General features: G+C 47.3%; 1 long non-coding RNA gene across 1 annotated transcript; it reads right to left on the bottom strand.

Annotated features, from left to right (window-relative positions):
- Positions 1–4,322: 4,322 nt before the first annotated feature.
- On the bottom strand, positions 4,323–9,280 carry LOC128853906 (uncharacterized). The gene is made up of 3 exons (XR_008452723.1): positions 8,565–9,280; positions 4,773–4,890; positions 4,323–4,448 (listed from the first exon to the last, which is right to left on the bottom strand). It is a non-coding gene; the product is annotated as an uncharacterized LOC128853906 (long non-coding RNA).
- Between the last annotated feature and the right edge of the window lie 8,774 nt (positions 9,281–18,054).

The raw sequence follows: 18,054 nt of genomic DNA, 5'->3' as shown, positions 1-18,054 counted from the left end.
GGAGGGGGAACGGGGAGGCGCGAGGAGCGCGGCGCGCGCACGGGGAGGCGCGTGCGCGCCCTGGGGGGGTTGGGGGGCGAGGCCGGGGTCGGGCGTGCGCAGAGGGGGGCGCGTATGCGGAAAGGTGTGCGGGCGCACGCGCAGGTGTCTGTGGGGCCGCGTGTGCGCGCAGCGGTGTGTTTGCTTGTGGAGTGGGGTGTGTGCGCGTGCACGTGTGTGCGGGGAGCTGTGTGCATGCAGGGGCGCGTGCGCATAGCGGGGGGGGTGCATGCAGAAAGGTGTGTGTACGCGCACACAGGTGTCTGCTGAGCTGTGCGTGCACACGGCGTGTTTGCACGTGGAGTGTGTGTGGAGCTGTGTGCGCAGAGAGCTTTGTGTGTGGAGTGGGGGGTGTGTGTGTCTAAAGAGCCGTGTGTGCACACAGGGGTGTGTGCACGCACATGTATGTGTCTGTGGAGCTGTGCATGCACACAGTGGTGTGTTTGCTTGTGGAGTGGTGTGTGTGCACGTGTGTGTGTGGAGCTGTGTGTACATAGAGGGGTGTATGTGGAGTGGCACGTGCACACACGTGTGTATGTCAGACTGCGCATAGAGGGGTGTGTGCATGTACACTGGTGTGTGCACACGTGTGTCTGTAAAGCCGTGTGTGTGCATGCAGAATGGCGTATGTGTATGCGCACATCTATTTGTGGAGCTGTGTGTGCACATAGCAGTGTTTGCTTGTGGAGTGGCGTGCGTGCATGCACGTGTGTGTATGGAGCTGTGTGAACATAGAGATGTGTGTGTGGAGTGGTGCATATGTGCACATGTGTGTCTGTAGAGTCTTGTGTGCACACAGAGGGGTATGTGCGTGCAAACACAGGTGTCTGCCAAGCCACCAATGCTGGTAGTGGTGTGTTTGCTTGTGGAGTGGTGTGCATGTATGCACACGTGTGTATGTGGACCTGTGTGCACGTAAAGGCATGTGTGTGGAGTGGTACGTGTGTGCACATGCACATGTCTGTGGAGCCATGCATGCATGTAGCAGTGTGTTTGCTTGTGGAGTGGTGTGTGTGTGCACGTGTGTGTGTGATGTTATGCGCACCTAGAGGCATGTGTGTGTGGAGTGGCACATGCACACGTGTGTGTCTGTAGAGCTGTGTGCACATAGAGGTATGTATGCGTGTAGAACAGTGTGCGCACACACACACGTGTCTGCAGAGCTGTGCATGCATGTAGCAGTGTATTTGCTTGTGGAGTGGTGTGTGTGCACACGCGTGTGTGTGTGTAGCTGTGTGCATGTAGAGGTTTAGTTTTGGAGTGGCGCATATGGACGTGTGTCTCTAGAGCCATGTGTGCACATAGAGGTGTGTGTGCATGCAGAAAGATGTGTGCACACACAGGCATCTGTCTGCCAAGTCATGCATGCACGTATCAGTATGTTTGCTTGTGGAGTGGTGTGTGTGTGTGCACGTGTGTGTGTGGAGCTGTGTGTACGTAGAGGCATGTCTGTGTGGAGCGGTGCGTGTGTGCACACAGACGTGTGTGCACACATGCGTATATGGAGGCGTGTATGCACATAGCAGTGTGTTTGCATGTGGAGTGTTGTGCACGCACACGTGTGTGTGTGGAGCTGTGTGCACATAGAGGCGTGTGTGTGGAGTGGTGTGTGTGCACACAGCTGTATGTGCATTTAAGAGGCATGTGCGTGTGCGGAGCATGCGTGTGCACGTGGAGGGGTGTGTGCACACAGGTGTGTGGAGCCTTGTGTGCGCGTAGAGGGGTGTGTGCCTGTGCAGTGGGGTGTGTACGTGCACGCACGTGTCCGTGTGGGATGGGAGGAGGGGGCTGCAAACACACCTGTGCTCAGGAGCTGTGCGTGCTCCGAAGGACCGTGCCGATGTGCATGCACAGAGACATGGAAAAGAAAGAGGGTGCCTGAAACGGGGGGAATTTTTGTGCTGTCATCTGTATGTCTGCACACCTCTGTGTGTGCCCATGTAGTACATGTGTGAATTCCCTGCTGGCCCTCTGGAATGAGCCCAGCTGCAACAGGGCCCCTGGAGCACACTGCCAAGGGCGGAATTCCTGCAGCCTGTTCATTTCTGCCCAAGCCCCTTGGCTCTGCGAAGCTGTTTCTGCATGTGACCTAAAACCGCACACCAGCTGGGCAGGTCCTGGATGTGCATCTGTATGTGGTTGGATATTCTCTGCGCATCTGTGTTTTCTGCATAAAACTGTGGGGAAGAGGATGCCGCATGGCATAATCCGTGGCATGTGATGCACACAAGTCTGGATGAACATTCCTGGCAGATGCGCACAAGTCTGGATGAACAACGTGTGCGCTGGAAGACACGCACAGAAATCCCCACACTGCTAAGGAGTACAGGAAGGTCTGGGCAACTGGGGATTTGCCCACAACCGGGACATGGCCCCTGTGAATGCACACAGAGGAAGAGTCAAATAAGATTTATCTTGCACACAGACTTGCACGCAGTGTCTTGTCTGTGTTTGTGTCGGGCAGAAAATACTTTGTTATAAGGGACTTCAAAATTAAGAGATAAAAGCTTGATTTTTGCAAGCAGCAGACAGAAAATTTCTAAGAGTTAGAGAGAATAATTTTCTAAGGAAAAAGCAGTATTATATCACACGCAGATAAATATTTCAGGCCTTAACCAATATAAAATTCAACATTAAGGTGCAAGCTGGTGGGTCTACGTACCTTCAGTGTGATTCTCTTTGTGTGTGAGGAGAATGGATCTACACGTGCTTCACACCTTGTAGCTCCCAAAGACGGGAAAAATTAAGCACAACATAGCGCAGAGGGGAAAAGAAAACTTATTAGTTCTTAGTGAAAGCTAATCCCAAAGAAGACCAGTTTTAAATGGGCGTTTAGAAGTGAAAGGAGTGGTACAAGGGGCATTCAAATGTACTGGCGGTGATATCTCAGATCCACACAGCTTTTTTATACATAATGTGGACTTTTAATTTAGGATCCTAGTAGGTGATGAACCAGCCTGAGAAGCTGAGTCAGTTGCGACCTGTGCCAAAAAAGAAATGTGTTTGCAATTTGAATCATCCTGGCAGGAAAGACAGAAGGATGTTAAATTCAATATGGATCCCTAATAACCTCATACAGATGAAGGAAAAGCTCTCAGCCGTGTTGCTGGAAAGAAAGTGCTTATTATTAGCCAGCTTGAAGGTGTGACATTCATCCAACAGCAACAGAGCCCGGTAACCCATGTAAGGAAAATATGTTGGAAACAAAAGGATGAAAATACATTCATTCAGAAGTAAAACTGAAATAATCTCTAAGCATTTTTAATGTGTCTCCCTGGTTTCCCTGAATTTTTCGGTTCTGTTACATTTGAGCCTGCAAATATCACCCAGTTTGTCATCTTGTAAAAGGTGAGCAACCCGCTGAGCTGCCCCAGTTTCTTCCTGTTCAAAATGGGAATATCTTTGTCTTGCAGGGTGCTGCAAGCATGGTAATTGCATGTCTTTAATAAAGCTCTTTAAACATCCTGAAAAGGAGGGTGCTGTGTGATGCAGTTAATTATAGCTCCGTGTCTCCTCTTCGGCGAGAGTTGGGCTGGAGGGAGCTCTGGCCCTGATCACAACTCCTGAACTTTGGACATGGCAAAGGGTTTTTTCCCCCCTAGCAATTTAAATCCCTAATCCATCAAAGTGCAATCGCAGGGCTCTGAGGTATGAATATCTTACAGTAAAATCTACATTGTTTATGCTCCACCAAAATCAGGGATCACAAAAATTTATGACATGGTGTGCAGCCCTTCAGGTCCTGTGTCCCTGTGGGCTGTCCCTCTGGTGTCATCAGCAGAGCTTCCCGCAGTTACAGCTTTCTGTAAGAACTGCAGGCATCCCTTCAAAGACTAGCTCTGAGAAACCAACCCAGGGTCAGACAGAATACCCACAGAGAAACTGAGATAAAATTCAGATTTCTTGACTCCCGTGCTTGACAGGATCAGGCAGGAAACTCCAGATCTGAGGACCTCTGAGCCCTCGGCTTCATTTCAACGACCTCTATCCCTTCATGGCTTATTCTTCAGACATATGGTCAAGCTCTGTAGAGCAGGGAACTCCCTGCACGGGTGGATTTGCCTGGATTTGATGGGATGCAATAATCTGTAAGGACTGCCAGGACCTTGTTGCTAAGCAGAGAGTCTCAGGTTGGCCAGTCTGTCTCAGGACCAGCTGAAGAACCGTTCGGATCCTCTGCCACACAGCCCTGCATGCTCTCGTCTGCATTGCATTTGCACCACGTTGCTTGCAAGAAGTATCTTCAAAGTTTCTATGTAGAAATAAATCCAGTGGCTGCAAAGCCTGGGCAGACAGGGTGGGCAGCCCATGGAGGAAGGGGGGCTCCCAGCAGTGCCCACAGCAGCCTCTGGGCTCTTCTGCAGCCTGCCAGCTCCAGCTCTGGGCTCTTCTGCTCCTTTCCATGCTGTCTGGGGACAGAGAGAGGGATCAGGTAAGAGGATGCATGGAAATTGGTGTGTATTTGTTGGAGGGGCTGTGTATACTTTAAAAAGCCTATACTAATTCGTTAATGGGAGATGCGTGCAGGAAAATATTAGGGAGAGGTTAGGGCAAGGCCGATCCTATCCCGTGGTCTGTCCCAGGTGATCTGCCTCTACACCATGCTGGCTCTTGGCTTTTAAGATGACTCTCTCCTTATTTTCTTTTACTTGCTTTGTTTTTTAAAGAGCACAGATTACAGAGACAGGAGACAGCAGCAGGCTGCAGAGCTGGAAGCAGAAAAGATTCATCACCTCTCCTGTGTCCCTGCACACGGATGCTCTTTCTCTCTGCCATGCAGCTGTAATATCACCAGGCACTGCTGACCAGGTTTTGCAGGTGATGCAGATCTAAATCCAGACATCCGCTACCCTATAAAGCCAGAAGAGTTACTATTAATTAGATCAGTGTGGCTGCGATGAGAATCTGGGATTAGCTTCACAGTTACCCCATGGAGAAGCAGACTGTGGTTGTCTCTCCTTGCAAGCTGGCAGCCTGCAGGTTGTCACGCGAGTCCCTTGCTCCCGACAGCAGTGTGCTGGGGGTAGGACGAGGGGAAGGCTATGGGGCAGAGTCTTTCCCAGAGCTCTGTTCAGTAGGGAACAACAGCCAGGATGAAATTCAACCACAGTGTTAAAATCTGGAGGGTGACGTGATCCCTCCCTGTTCCAAAAGGGAAGATTTTAAATATCAGAACCAAATGCACGTAAGTGTGTGTGTATCTGGAGACATTTCTATACTGATCCTTATTTATACCTTTGCTATGAGGCATCCTATTGAAGAAGCATCAGCTAACATACTGAAGGCCTAATTCTGCTCAGTAACGCTGGCCAAGCCAGCATTTTTTTCCACAGGGCTGTTCTTCAGTGCTGTCTTTTGTCCCTTTGCTGCATCTCACTAACAGCTTCTAAGATAATTAGCAGTCGTCAGATGAGATCTAATTTTTAACAACGTGGGAGAGGGAAGGGAAAGCTTAGTGAGTGGCAGGAACAGTCCGTGTCAGGGAGTGACGACAGTTCCTTTTATCGTCCTCTGAAGAACACTGACACTGCCAAGGATTTATTTACAGGAGTTGGGAGAAATAAGAGAGATGCTGTCAGCTCCTTAAGGCAGAGACTGTTGTTAGTTATTGTTTTTCCTTTGTTTGCACAACACTTCAGGCCAGTGGGGTTCCTGGTGCAAGAGGAAGCCTTCTGCTGCGGAACAAGGAAGATCTGATGACAACTGCTGAAACTGAGGCTCAGACACCCACTGAAGAGCAGAACTGGACAAAACGGGTCAGGATCCCGGAGAAGCCTAATCTGGCCTGACGTATGCGGCTGGAGGAGCAGAAGGTGGGAGCGGGCTGCTGCGAGCTGCACGTGTGTGGAGGGAGGCAAAACATGGAGATCCTTCTTGTTACTCTGCCACAGGAAGACTTACCACTAATGAAATGGTGCTTAGCAGAGCGTGGCCAGTGTCTCCCAAAGGTGATACATTGGCCTGCTTTGCTTTAGCGGTCATGATGCTCAGGAGCATCAGTGTTTGTTTTTAGTACAAGAGAGAGTAATCTACAAATAGCTCTGCCAGGCCTTGCTCTGGAAGTGCATGCAGGCATCTCCCCGCAGCAGCAGGCAGATGGAAGGATTTTGCGTCCCTGATATCATACGTTGCCCAGAAAGCTGATTTAGTGCAAGCTGCCCTTATCTCATCCATTAAATGTGCAAGTGAATTGACCTACTCCTGAATGTAAAACACTGCTACCATTGCTGGCTGGGAGAAGGCATCAGCCCCTTACTCAGTCAGCTCCCTTATCTCGACTTTACCAATCAGACTCTTAGAAAATCCATTATTTTTCAGCATTAATTCATGAGATGGATGTTAGCCAAAATTCTGTGATTGCACATTAGCAAAAAGGGCAAAAGCAGTTCCACCTTTCAATTATATCATGGGCCTTTCCCAGGAACCTGAGGAGTAAGGGTTCCCATACAATCACAAAGAGCGTGAGCAGGGTCCAGAATAGCTTTCAAAAATCTCTTCAGGTGAACTTACACAAGCAGTCCATGAAAGACAACAAAGAAATTGTAAATAGCCTAGAAATAAGAGAAAAAATATTTTTTCTAGTGTAAAAGAAGACCCGTGACATCTGCATTTTCTTTTGGTTTTTTTTTAAGGCTTTTACAAAACAATAAAATAAAAATCTAGTCTAAAGATACAAGGAGTCACGACAGCTTTCTATGTGTGTGCCCAGTCTCTGCCTACTGTATTCCATCAGAGATCATAAGGAAAAAAGCCAGTGACCTCTATGTTAACGGAGCAAAACACAGAGAGAACCTTGTCCTTTCTGTCAGACCCGCTGGATGTGCTGTAGCTATTACTGCGCATTAGCTCTCGTCACATACATTTACACACAAGCCATGATTGCTTCCTTTCAGGTCAGTGATAAAGCAGCTTTGGAGAAGCAGATTTGCAACGGGAGATGTACCCTTGGGCCAAAGAATCGTTAAAATTATCAGCATCAAGAAACTTACTGCAATGTGACTTGACAGTTGTATGGTACTAGGCTGAGGCTGTGTTTACTCTGGACTTTTTAGCCTGGCCTACATTGAATTTTTTTTTCCTCCTCTCCAAGTAATTTCCCATCATCGCTACTATGCCTTAATTTCCATGGCAGACAGAGGAAGAGACAAGTCCGTGCAGCTGTCAAGAGCTGAATGGGTACCATCATCTCAGCAAGCTGATGATGGCCTCTCGCAGCAATGCAGGCAAACAGGTGGGCAATTCAAAGTCGTGGCCATACCTTAAAGTCAAGTCAAGCATGTAAGAAAGTACCAGGTTAAATGATTGCAGAGGGTCCAGAAAGTTCTCCACTAATTGTTCTCTGTGCTTTATAAGCCTGCTCAGGTGCGTCTGATCACCTCGCACACAACTATGCACACAACAATGCACATCCTCCGTTGCCTCCTCATCATAAGCAGTGCCTGCGTGAAGAGTTTTAAACCTTGTTGGACAGAGAAAATACAGGATTCCTTTTGCCAATGGGAGGTTCCAGCCATGGAAATATTAACTAACCTGCTAGAGCACACTGGGAAGCCAAGCTATGTTGCCTGAGGGCCTGCCTCATGTTTTAAGCGAGATGATCTCTATTCCCATGGAACAGAACACGATTACTGTTAGCTAAGGAAGTACAGATGCCTGTAATATGACTTGCAAAGAAAAATGCTTTAAACAAGCAGGAAACAGCACAAAGATCTGAACTTGCATTAGGAACCTAAAGCATGTGCTTGCCTGTAAGTGTAGCATTCCACTTCCATACAACCCAGCTGCTCCATGGTCTCTTGGAGAGTTAAAATGAAGGGATTTTGTTTTATCTTCCCTGATGGTGACTGATAATGGCCTGTGAATTGGTGTCATGTGTGGCCTTTTTTTTTTCTTGCAGGCTGTGAAACAATTGTGAAACAATTAGATCTGTTCCCCAGTTATAGTTTTGCTTCTTGTGCCTGGGAGGGGTTTGCGTTTGCTGCCTGGGAGCGCTGCGTATCTGGGAGTTGTAAAGATGTCTGTGGTTTTATTGCTAGATTTTTACAAACCTCAGGTTTGTATTTTTATTATGATTGCCGCTGTGAGGACATTTTAAAAAATATTGTGTTTCTCTTTGAGATTACGTTTCACTCTGTTGATCTTTCTCTTGACGTTTCAGGGAGTTGGGGGATACTGGCAAAGCATGCAGAGTAAGCAAAGCAGATCTCCTTAATCCTGAATCCTACCTTTGCCAACCTGGGGAGGCACAGGATGTTCTCATTTATTAAATCAACATAGACTTGAGTCCGACCAGAGCAAGGCATGCTCTCATGTTAACGTTTCCCTCTCCTATCAGAATCTTTTCCGAGCCTTCCTTTTTGCTCATCCAAACCTTATATAAATACCCTGTTCCTGGGGTAATGGACAAATAGCACAGGTTTTTAACTGTTGCTGTTTCAAACCTGTTTTCATGCTGGCAGAATTGTTTTTCAGAATGATTAAGCAAATTATATGCAAAGAGGAAATATCTCCCTTCCCTCTCTTACCTGAGGCTAACGGTAAAGTTGAGAGGTAGTGATGCATTGGCTGCTGTAAAGCTGCATCTATTCTCTCTTGTTACCAGTCAGGGGAACTCTAAAATGTCATTGTCTGGTCTTGAAGATACAGAATTGGTTTCCATTCGCTTGCTGAAAAGACCAACAAAGGCACGTAGGAACCTGCAGAAATGAAACTTGTGGTCAATCTCGGCTCATATCTTTTTATTGTGTTCACTTTCAAAGGACTTCAAAGAACCTGGCAACTATTAAGGAGTTGGTGATAAAAGCTGTAACTTACATGGCAGTGTCCTGAAAAGAGGCGGTTTCAGTACTTGAAATGAAGATAGTTAAACTTCATTTTCTGTATGAGCTGTTGTAAACACGCAGACCTTCTGATCGATAGGATGAAGGTGGGAACAGCTGAGGATAGAATATTTTTAGATGTTGGGAATTATCCTGTATTATTTATATCAGGGATGGGTTGGTCCAGGCACTGATAATGAGGGCACTGTAGTCGCTGAGTCTCAGACCTAGATAAAGTATTCATGGGTACCAATTAAAAGCTATTGCTCGTGTCCTCAACAGATTTTGCAGGGATGAACTTTGACATAACACTGGGATGAGAGGCTCCTTGACCAACTGACTGGAGCCTTTGGGGTGTTCAAAGTACTGCTTTTCCTTGCTCTGCGACCTTTTGCAAGGCAGTTCCCTTCTCTCTACCTACCTCCTGCCTGGGTGGGGCTGTCTCTGTCTGTACAAGCCTGCAGTGCCTGGAACAACGGGACTGAGATATCGGAAGCGGTTTCTTGGCAGCAGGGGGATGCCAGCAGCAACCGGAGTCATTTGGTTTGCATAAAAATAAAGCTGCTCCATTGGATACGGTCTGTGCCCTGGCCACCCCTTCTCTGGGCCCTGCTGGGATGACCCTGCTGACAGCAGATCTGTCCTCAGCGCAGGTTTCTCTCTGGCTTCCACACACGCCCAGGGCAAGAACACAGCCAGGTTCTGGGGAACGTTTCTGAACAAAACCAGAGGCGATATAAGGCTTTGTATTTTGTTTTGTGCTTTTCCATACAGGGTATGGTGGTTTGGCATCTGTCAAACAAACAGATGAAGAACAGATGGGGAAAGATGTGAAAACCCATTGATCTCCAAGGGATTATTTCAGAAACACAGAGAAAAAACGCATGCTGGATTTTGGCCCCTGTTCTTATGTCCTTTCTGCAGGCATTGCCCAAAACGTGCTTTGTGCTGGTGAAGAGTTCCCCTGCTCCTGTGCCTCGAGCACCTCCAACCTCCTGACCCTCTTCGGCAGCTGCCCCCCTTCCAGTCTCCACCACCTCAAGCCTTTCCTGGACTCTCCCAGGGGAACCACTTGGTGTTCCTCCCACAGCAATGGGGCTGTGAGGGAGAAGGGCTGCATCCTGCCCTGCACCCGCAACCCAAAGGCACAGAGGTGCTGACCCCCTTCCTGTGCCCATGCTGCAACCAGCCAGCTTGTCGCTCCTTTGCACTGTTGGTTTATTGTCCATCTTGAAAACAAACAACGTCAGGTCACCAGCTCCACAGAACACAACCCTGCTCCAATGATGTCCCTAGCCAGGGGATCACCACATGCATTTTTTGTTTGCAGCCAGCAGAGGACACTTGCTTTCTTTGCAAAGAGTTTGCTCTGCACTTGGATGCAACAAACCAAAAGAGGAAAAGATTCGGGGCTTGGCCACATGTGGGCACTGGAATAGCAAGACATGGGCCTGTCCCAGGCTGGTTTCCAGCCCCAGGGGTCCAGTGGTCTTTTTCTTTCAGGAAAAGTGCCTTTCCTGAGAAGTTTGAGATGTGTCTGCAACACACTGCAAACCACCCAGGCTGGCTGGTCCCCAGGACGCGTACGGGCTGTCCTCACTGGGCTTTGGGACCCCACAGATGTGCTGCTAACAGGCTTTGCATTGGGGCACGTGACTCCATGGGTGGCAGGAGGATGTGTGGGCTGATTTGGCATCGTGGGTGACAGTAGCAGCACAGAGCTCAGTGCAAAATGCAAAACCTTGGCAAACATTAAGTTGCTGATCTTGAACTGAGCTCTCTGCAGCAAGACTGTGCAAGCAAATGAGCTTCAACCTAGATCAGATTTGTAACTGCAGACATGGCGGATTTGAGATTCAAATAGCGCTCAAGAGAGCACATCGAAGCCAAGCCAGGACTAATCCTGACCTCCACAGGGTGTTTGGCTGCTCTTTTGGCCTGGAGGCACATTTAAGTTCCCCCAGTACTTGGCTGTGCACCCCTGGGGAGTTGAGCCATGCAGAAGAAGCCAGGGTTGCAGCCCATGGCCCCATTGTTGCTAACACAGAAGTTGTGAGTAGTTTTGTGGCCATGGATTGGCAGGGTGAGAGGCATTCTGGGTTCTTGGATCCCAAGTGCAGCTTAGCACTCTTCAAGAGAGCCTCTCTGCCACGCAGCGCTGTGCAAATCTTTATACTGCAAGGCTTGAATGCAGGACACAAAAATAAGGCTTTTATCCTGCAAATGGCTAAGCCTATGAACGGCCCCGCTTCCTTCTGGGGCTGGACTTGCCTGTGCTGTTAAGCCAGGGCACGAACGCTTGCAGGGTAAGATCTCATTGTGCTAGGTTTGCACTCACCTGAATGCTCACCTTAAGATGTGCTGCTCTTGCTTTTCTTTTTCAGGCCAGCCCTGTTTATCAGTGTTTGCACAGTGTGCCTCCGGGCAGAAGGGACTTGAAAAGGTTTTGTTTACACTAACATTTTTAAATTGTGGTTTGTTTTTCATCTCAGGGTTGCTACTGGTTTTCCCCACCTCAAGTGGAATATCTACTTGTTTTCCTTCAGGTGATTTCTGGGAAGGGAACCAACAAAAGGAGAAAGAATAAAAGTTAAAACGCTGTGGAGAGCCCAAGAGTTGTGCAGGCCACCTCTGAGAATGCTACACCTACTGCACTATATAAAATTGTCATTGTTACATCTATCCAGTAAGCACTTCTCTTTTTAAATCGTCTTCTTTAGGGACTTGGGGACCCATACATACTATGTCTGTGCTTCAAGAAATAAATACATACCCCGGGTCCTGAATGGTGCAGTGGGAGATACCCATGGTGCCCAGGTGAGTCTGGGTTTTGGCCAGCTGGGCTATGCCTTCACTTTCTAACTGCCCTCTATATTGGGGGGAAATATGGATTTTACTTCTGGCCCATAAAGGAAATCTTGGTCTTAGAATGAGCCATTGAGCACAATACCTGGAGCTCTAAAGGCAACACAGACAAAGCAGAAAAACATACAGACGACATGGAGAAAATGTTCCTGCTTTTCACCACAAATGGGTTTCAATATAGCTCTCCTGAGGAATATATGAAAAATGTGGAGCTTGCAGGCATGGAAATAACTCTTTGTGGGCTGTGTGGTGTTGGAGCTGAGCCTGAATATGGCCTGTGGACTCTGTACCTCACGTGGGGCTCCCATGTCCACTCCAGGTCTTGCTAGCATTGCAGGAACCACGAGAGCAACAAGCCACTGAGCTCCTTCACCTCCCATTCGTGCCAGGCCGCCTGTAACCGCGAGCAGCTGTAGGAGAGAGCCAGGAGGTCCCATCCAGCTCTACAATAAAAGCTGTCTCTATCCCAGAACCAGCACAAGCCAAATCTCTGCTGCAACAGCTTCAGGGGTACATTTCTAGCACAGTGGTACCAGTGCTTGGGGTGGCTGAGGTGCCCTGCTAATCAGCAGAAAGATGTGCGGCAGACTTACAGGGGGACCTTGGCTCCAGAACATAGGCCAGACCCTGCTCCAGCCGGAAAAGTCCCACACCAGGCTTTAAAGATTTGTTAGCTGTAATTAAGCCGCTTCTTGGTCCCTTTCTGGTCACAGTCAGCTAGATATAACTAACAATCCCTCCTAGCCCATTAGGAAAAAGGGTTGGTGAGCCTGGATTTGATGACTGTCTAAACAATATGAAGAGGTGATGATTTGCTGGCAATGTGTAAAACCAGGCAACAAATCAGCTGGCAACATGCACTGGGCTGAAATTAAATCAAAGCAAAAGGCAGATGACTTTGAATGGGCTCCAAAGGTCACAGAGAAACAAGCAAAAACTGACAAAGTTCACAGGAAAACAGTGCAAGCAGAAGGAGCACCGCATCTTCTTGGCACTGGGAGCTGCTGGCATCTGACTCACAACAAATGTATTTCTGTGTTGAAAAAAATAAATTTATCTGGAGAGAGGCTGGAGGTGTAAAAAATGAAATTAGCTGGTGCTTATAAGCCTGCACTGGGGAGAGCATGTAGAAACCATGGTGCTGGGAAAGGCTGAGTTTCCATGGAACTTTGATGCCACAGGAATGGTGACATTGGTTTCAGTGGTGTCTGTCCCCATGGTGGGTGCAATGGGTTACAGCTGCAGGACTGTGACTGCACCCCATCGATGCTTCACACTTTCACGACTAATCATAAGCCATGGGAAAGCATCTACTTCACACCCTACAGCCTGCTCGAGAGGATGGCTGTTGGGTGAGAGATTAACGCAGAAGAAACAGCTCCAGCATTAGACCTCAGAGGCCAGTGGTCCTTACCTGAGGCAAGATAGGAACACTAATAACGAAGAAGTAAAAAAGCACCTTTTCATTAAGGATGCAAAATAGTGTGCACCAAAGTCAGTGGAAAAAGCATTCTCAGCCCAGTGCAAGGAACTCAGGAGCCACCATGAGGAAGCAGGGCAACCTGCCCATGGTGGGATGCCTAAACAGAAGGAGGATGTGAGTGTAAGTTGGTACTTTCCTAGTTACAGGATCTGCTCAGCTATGTTACAATCCATGCAGTGTCATTGAAACACCTAAGTTTTCATCTTTTGATCTTTGGGCAGTGTGGTTGGTACAGTGTTTAGTTATCTCTGCAGCTTGGGGCTGGTAGCAAATGCTTGTCAGACACCTAAGAGGAATAAAATAGGCAGAAAAAGTGCAAGTTTTTTCTTCTCCCTCGGCCTTTAGCAAGGGCAGAATCCAGACCCCATAGACCTTCTATGCATTTTCGTCAGTATTGCATTAGGAAGCAGCTATCAGGTTTGGAGCACCCAAACACAGAGAAATGGGAAACACATAAGGAAATGGTTCACACCTGTTCCTCCCAGTGCTGAGTACAAATCACTGTGTGGGTCACAAGCTCCCATCAGTACCTTAGGAGGCTGAGCTCCTGGGAACTTCCTGCAACCAACCCTCAACCTGGACATCAGAAATACACCAGCCCAACGTGCCAAATCAAGAGCTTCTGATTGCTCCTTGCTAATGGCACTGGGCTTTTGGGACCCACTGGAGAGACCATCATGAAAATGCCAGCCTCAGGCCTGCTAGAAAAGTTTCTCTTTAGTAACACAAAAAAATCCTGTGTCCTCCAAGCTCCTGCTGTGGGGCTGTGGGTGATACACACACTTCATGTGAGGGAGGGATTGTGTCAATGCTGTCTGGTTTGGGTGGAAGAGTGGGTGGCGGGTGATGCCACTTCCAATTCCTAGCAGGAATCTGGATATGTCTGTACTGGGAAATTGCAAAATAGCACATTGTGCTAATTAATGCCAAACAGGAGGGTTTTGAATATACATCATCAGAATAACCTTTAGCAACCACTAGATACCTTCCACCCATAAGTGTCTCATAAAGAGCATTTATATTTATTACATGGCAATGGAAATACATCTCAAGAGCAAACTTCCCTGTGCAACCATAATGCCAAGTTAGGATAAAATTGCCTAATGTGCACAGAATGAAACACCACTCAGTTCATTCATGCTCCGGGAGTGCTATTTTCACCACTGGCAGCTCCTGCTGCCCTAACTAAAATACTTCTGATCCAGTCCAACAAGTTTTTTTCCAGGTTTGCTTCTCCACAGTGAAATCTCAGCCTGTGCTATATGGAAAGCTCCAAGGCTTGAAAAGTCTAGAGTTACTTTAGGTTGCAGTGGTTGGATTTGATCCTAAAACAATGAAACCAAATGTGAAAAAGACACAGATGGCTCTCGCCTCTGTGCCATTTGTAGTGGTTTTTGGTTCCTAGCCAATCAGCCCCATGAGTCTTTTTGAAAGAGGGCAAAAAGATCACCACACCAGCTTGAAGGTCAGAGGATTTAAGGTCACAGGATGAAACCTTCTCTTCACTTAAGGAAAAAAGGCTTTGCTATGGCTTTTGATGCACCCGAATGCCTGTGCACCATGGGCATGTAGAAGCTTAAAAGGCTGATAAAGCCTGAAAGCCCTCCTTTGTGGTCCTCAGCCCTGGGGAAGCTGGTTGCTTGCCCTGTCTATGCATCGTCAGCTCCTTGGGAGGTAGGCACTCATGTGGAGTTCAGCCCTGCTAACAACTAACAGCAATGAGAGGCAGGAAAGGGAAGAGCCCAATGAGATGAGGAACGAGAAGGAGTCATGGGAAAATAGTTCAGATTGCCTTGACAGGGTGTGAACTGCCAAGGTCTAGACCTTGAATTCAGCATGGTGTAAGGGGATGTAAACAAAACTGCATCCTCTTACTCCAGGGCTGAATTTAGCCCTGGGGTGAACTTCAAGAAGAAACAAATGGGTAAGACTGGGCTGTAGTCCTACATTAAAAATGCTATTCTCCTGTGAGACACCAGTTACAGAGCGGATTCTGATCTTTGATAATTAAACTCTTAATCCACCCTTTTGAAAAACACCCTATGGTTCCTTTCTCAATCTCTTATGAGGATGGGGAGGCTTAGAAATGTAATACAATTCTGTGGTTGAGTTAAACATCAGGCAGGTCCCAGACTCTGGTTTACTAGAACCAGATGAATTTCTAAGCTCAAAATCTAGCATACAGAATGCTGATTAAGTTCGATCTGGTGACCATCTGCCCTTGTGTTTGTAGTATGAGTAGCTAAATGAAATTCTGAAAAAAAAGGGTTATCTTAAATACACACAGGATAAAGCAAATTAAAGAAAGCCCCATTTGCTGTTGCTATGTGAATCTTCTCAGCAAGAGCAGAAGATTAGGTTTGCCTCTGAAGTTACATATGCTCAAGTTCAATTTTTTTTTTTTTGACTTTTAGAAGCTGAAACATCAATCTGTAAATTTTGCTTTAATTGCATCTTGCGAATTTTCCTTCAACTGTGTGCTAAATCCAAGTAGATAATAGATTGAGCTCTGGTAGTGAGAAATGTTTCACTGTCAGAGCAAGTCAGTATCTCAGGTGAAAACTGCCCGATGCAATTTCCCACCCCTTCCAACTCAGTTTTGGGCAGTAATCACCACAAATTGCTTGCTCCCTCCTCCATCCTTATATCTATGTATGTACCCATCCACCTTTCTGGTTAGATAGAGCAAGTGAAGACGATTAAATTATGAGTAATAGCTTGATAGCCAACCAAAGGTCATCAAAGAGCAGAGGTGTTGGTGCCAGACTTTTTCCAGGCATAATGGAAATTTGCTGGAGTAAAGAACAGTTTGAGAAGTGATGGCATAACAGGACACCCTCCTTGAAGAGAGCCAGCTAAGAGGCTGGCCCCAAGGGCAGGCTGAATAGGGAAGAAGAGAAAGTATTGGGAAAGACAGAAAAATAGCGCTGTGAAGAACACAAATAGAGAAACAGACAATGCTTGTAAGGCTTGTTAATGGAAACGGTTTCTAACACGCAAAGGCACCAACTTCTGGTCGCCAGGCCCCATCTCATGCCACTCGCTTCTTCGTGTGAAGAACCACAGGGAGTGCAAAGCAAAACCAAATTCAGTCTGTGTGCTTTGCCAGTTTTCCCCAGCTGCCCAAGGGATGCTGCTCTTTGAAATGGAGGGTATCTGTTCTTTAAAAGGACTTGTTCACATGTCAGCAAGTCAGTCTGTGTAGCAAAGGAAAGATGCCGAGGATTGCCATGGGGCTTGGGCTGGGGTGCAGGACAGCTACACAAGAGGAGGCGGCTCAGCAGTAATCAGAACAAAAAAGATTTCGGGAGTGCCTTGGGTGTAGGAAGCTCTCTGCTACTTAGCGAGCTGCCTATTCCAGGCTTTCTCACTGCTTACAAAGAGCCCAGCTGCCTGATCTCCTGGTAAAAGGGAAAAGTGTACAACTGCGATGCTTTTCTGTGGAAAGAGAGTCACGAGGATTCCCTCAGGGGGGCATGAAAGGAGTTTGGCATGAAGAGCCCAGCAGATACCTTTGAAACTTCATGGGTATTGGCTTGTCTGCTCTGGTAACTCCCTGTTTCCACAGGCACATTCTCCTGCCTGCATTAATACTCACATTAGGTGCTCATTTCCAACGGCTGTGAGGGAGGTCATATAGACAGTACCTGTACAAATGCATCTGGCTTCAATAAAATCCTGCCATTACTGTTCAAAGTCTCCAGCTGATACAGGAATATCCGATCATTTGGCTCCTCTCTACCTCAAACAGCCCTAGGAAAAGAGCAAATTGTTTGGATGTCACTAGGCTAAATCTGTACTTTTTATGTGGCCTTTTTCTTTGCATTTTCTTTTTCTTTCGCAAGTTTAAAGTGACGCTTGTTTTTCTTGCTAATTCTTTCCTCCCTGATAGGGATCTCTGTAACACGAGACCAGCTGGAAGAAATCCAAACTGCTTTCTAAATGCTGTTATGATAGAGTGCAGGGGACGCGTCTTTGAAGTTGCTGGGCTCAAGAGATGTCCCTGATTCAGGAGAAACACAAGAGGCAATTAAACTCTTTTTCTGGAATAAGATTGGATTCCCTATCTGTGAAAACACAAGCCACTTGCTGGTGGCACCCCACACCAACATCTAAGGAAAATAAAACTCTGGTAGAAGTTATTTAGTTGTTTCTGCACCATGGGAGAACAAAGGCCTTGGGCAGAGCCACGTCCTGGTACACGTGAGACTGCAGTCTGAGTGTTCAAGCTGAACAGTCCAGTTTGAGTAGAGGTGTGAAGGTGCTTCACATCTCAGTGAAATTAAGTCCTCTGTTAAACCTGAAGGAGGAGAAGGAACAAGGGAGGCTTTTCACTCTGCCTTTTTGCTTCAAAAAAAGGGAAATATTTTAAAGTCACTTGTTGAAAGCAGAATCTGCTGCTGGCAAATGTATGAGGCAAGTCAAAGCAATCACCTAGTGGCAGAATACAGGAAAGTTTTAATGGGGGAGATATTGTTTTTTCTTTTTTTAGTTCCTTTGTTTCTGTTTGCCCTTTCTTGCCGCATTGATTTTGCTGTACCTGCAGGGATCCCTGCACCCATGGGAAGAGCCTTCACAACACTTTGCTGTGGTCAGCTGAACAGGGGCTGTCCCATGGTTAACAGGAGTCATGTGTGGGACAGAAAGGAGGTGATGGAAAACAGTGGCTCCACCTGGCATCCCTCCTGTCCTGTCTTCTTCCACCCTGCTCCCTTTCAGGTTCTGTCATTCAAAGCTGATTCAAAATGGACTGGGGAACTGAAAGAGGGGCAAGTCCCACCCTCTGCTCACACAGGTAGCTCTCCTTACATTTGGTGGGCTGATACACTTCGTCTCCCTGACTGAACG

Source organism: Cuculus canorus, chromosome 17, assembly GCF_017976375.1.
Source record: "Cuculus canorus isolate bCucCan1 chromosome 17, bCucCan1.pri, whole genome shotgun sequence".
Lineage (NCBI taxonomy): Eukaryota > Metazoa > Chordata > Aves > Cuculiformes > Cuculidae > Cuculus > Cuculus canorus.
Note: the sequence above shows the minus strand (reverse complement) of the source record. Positions and strands in the feature narration are given on the sequence as shown.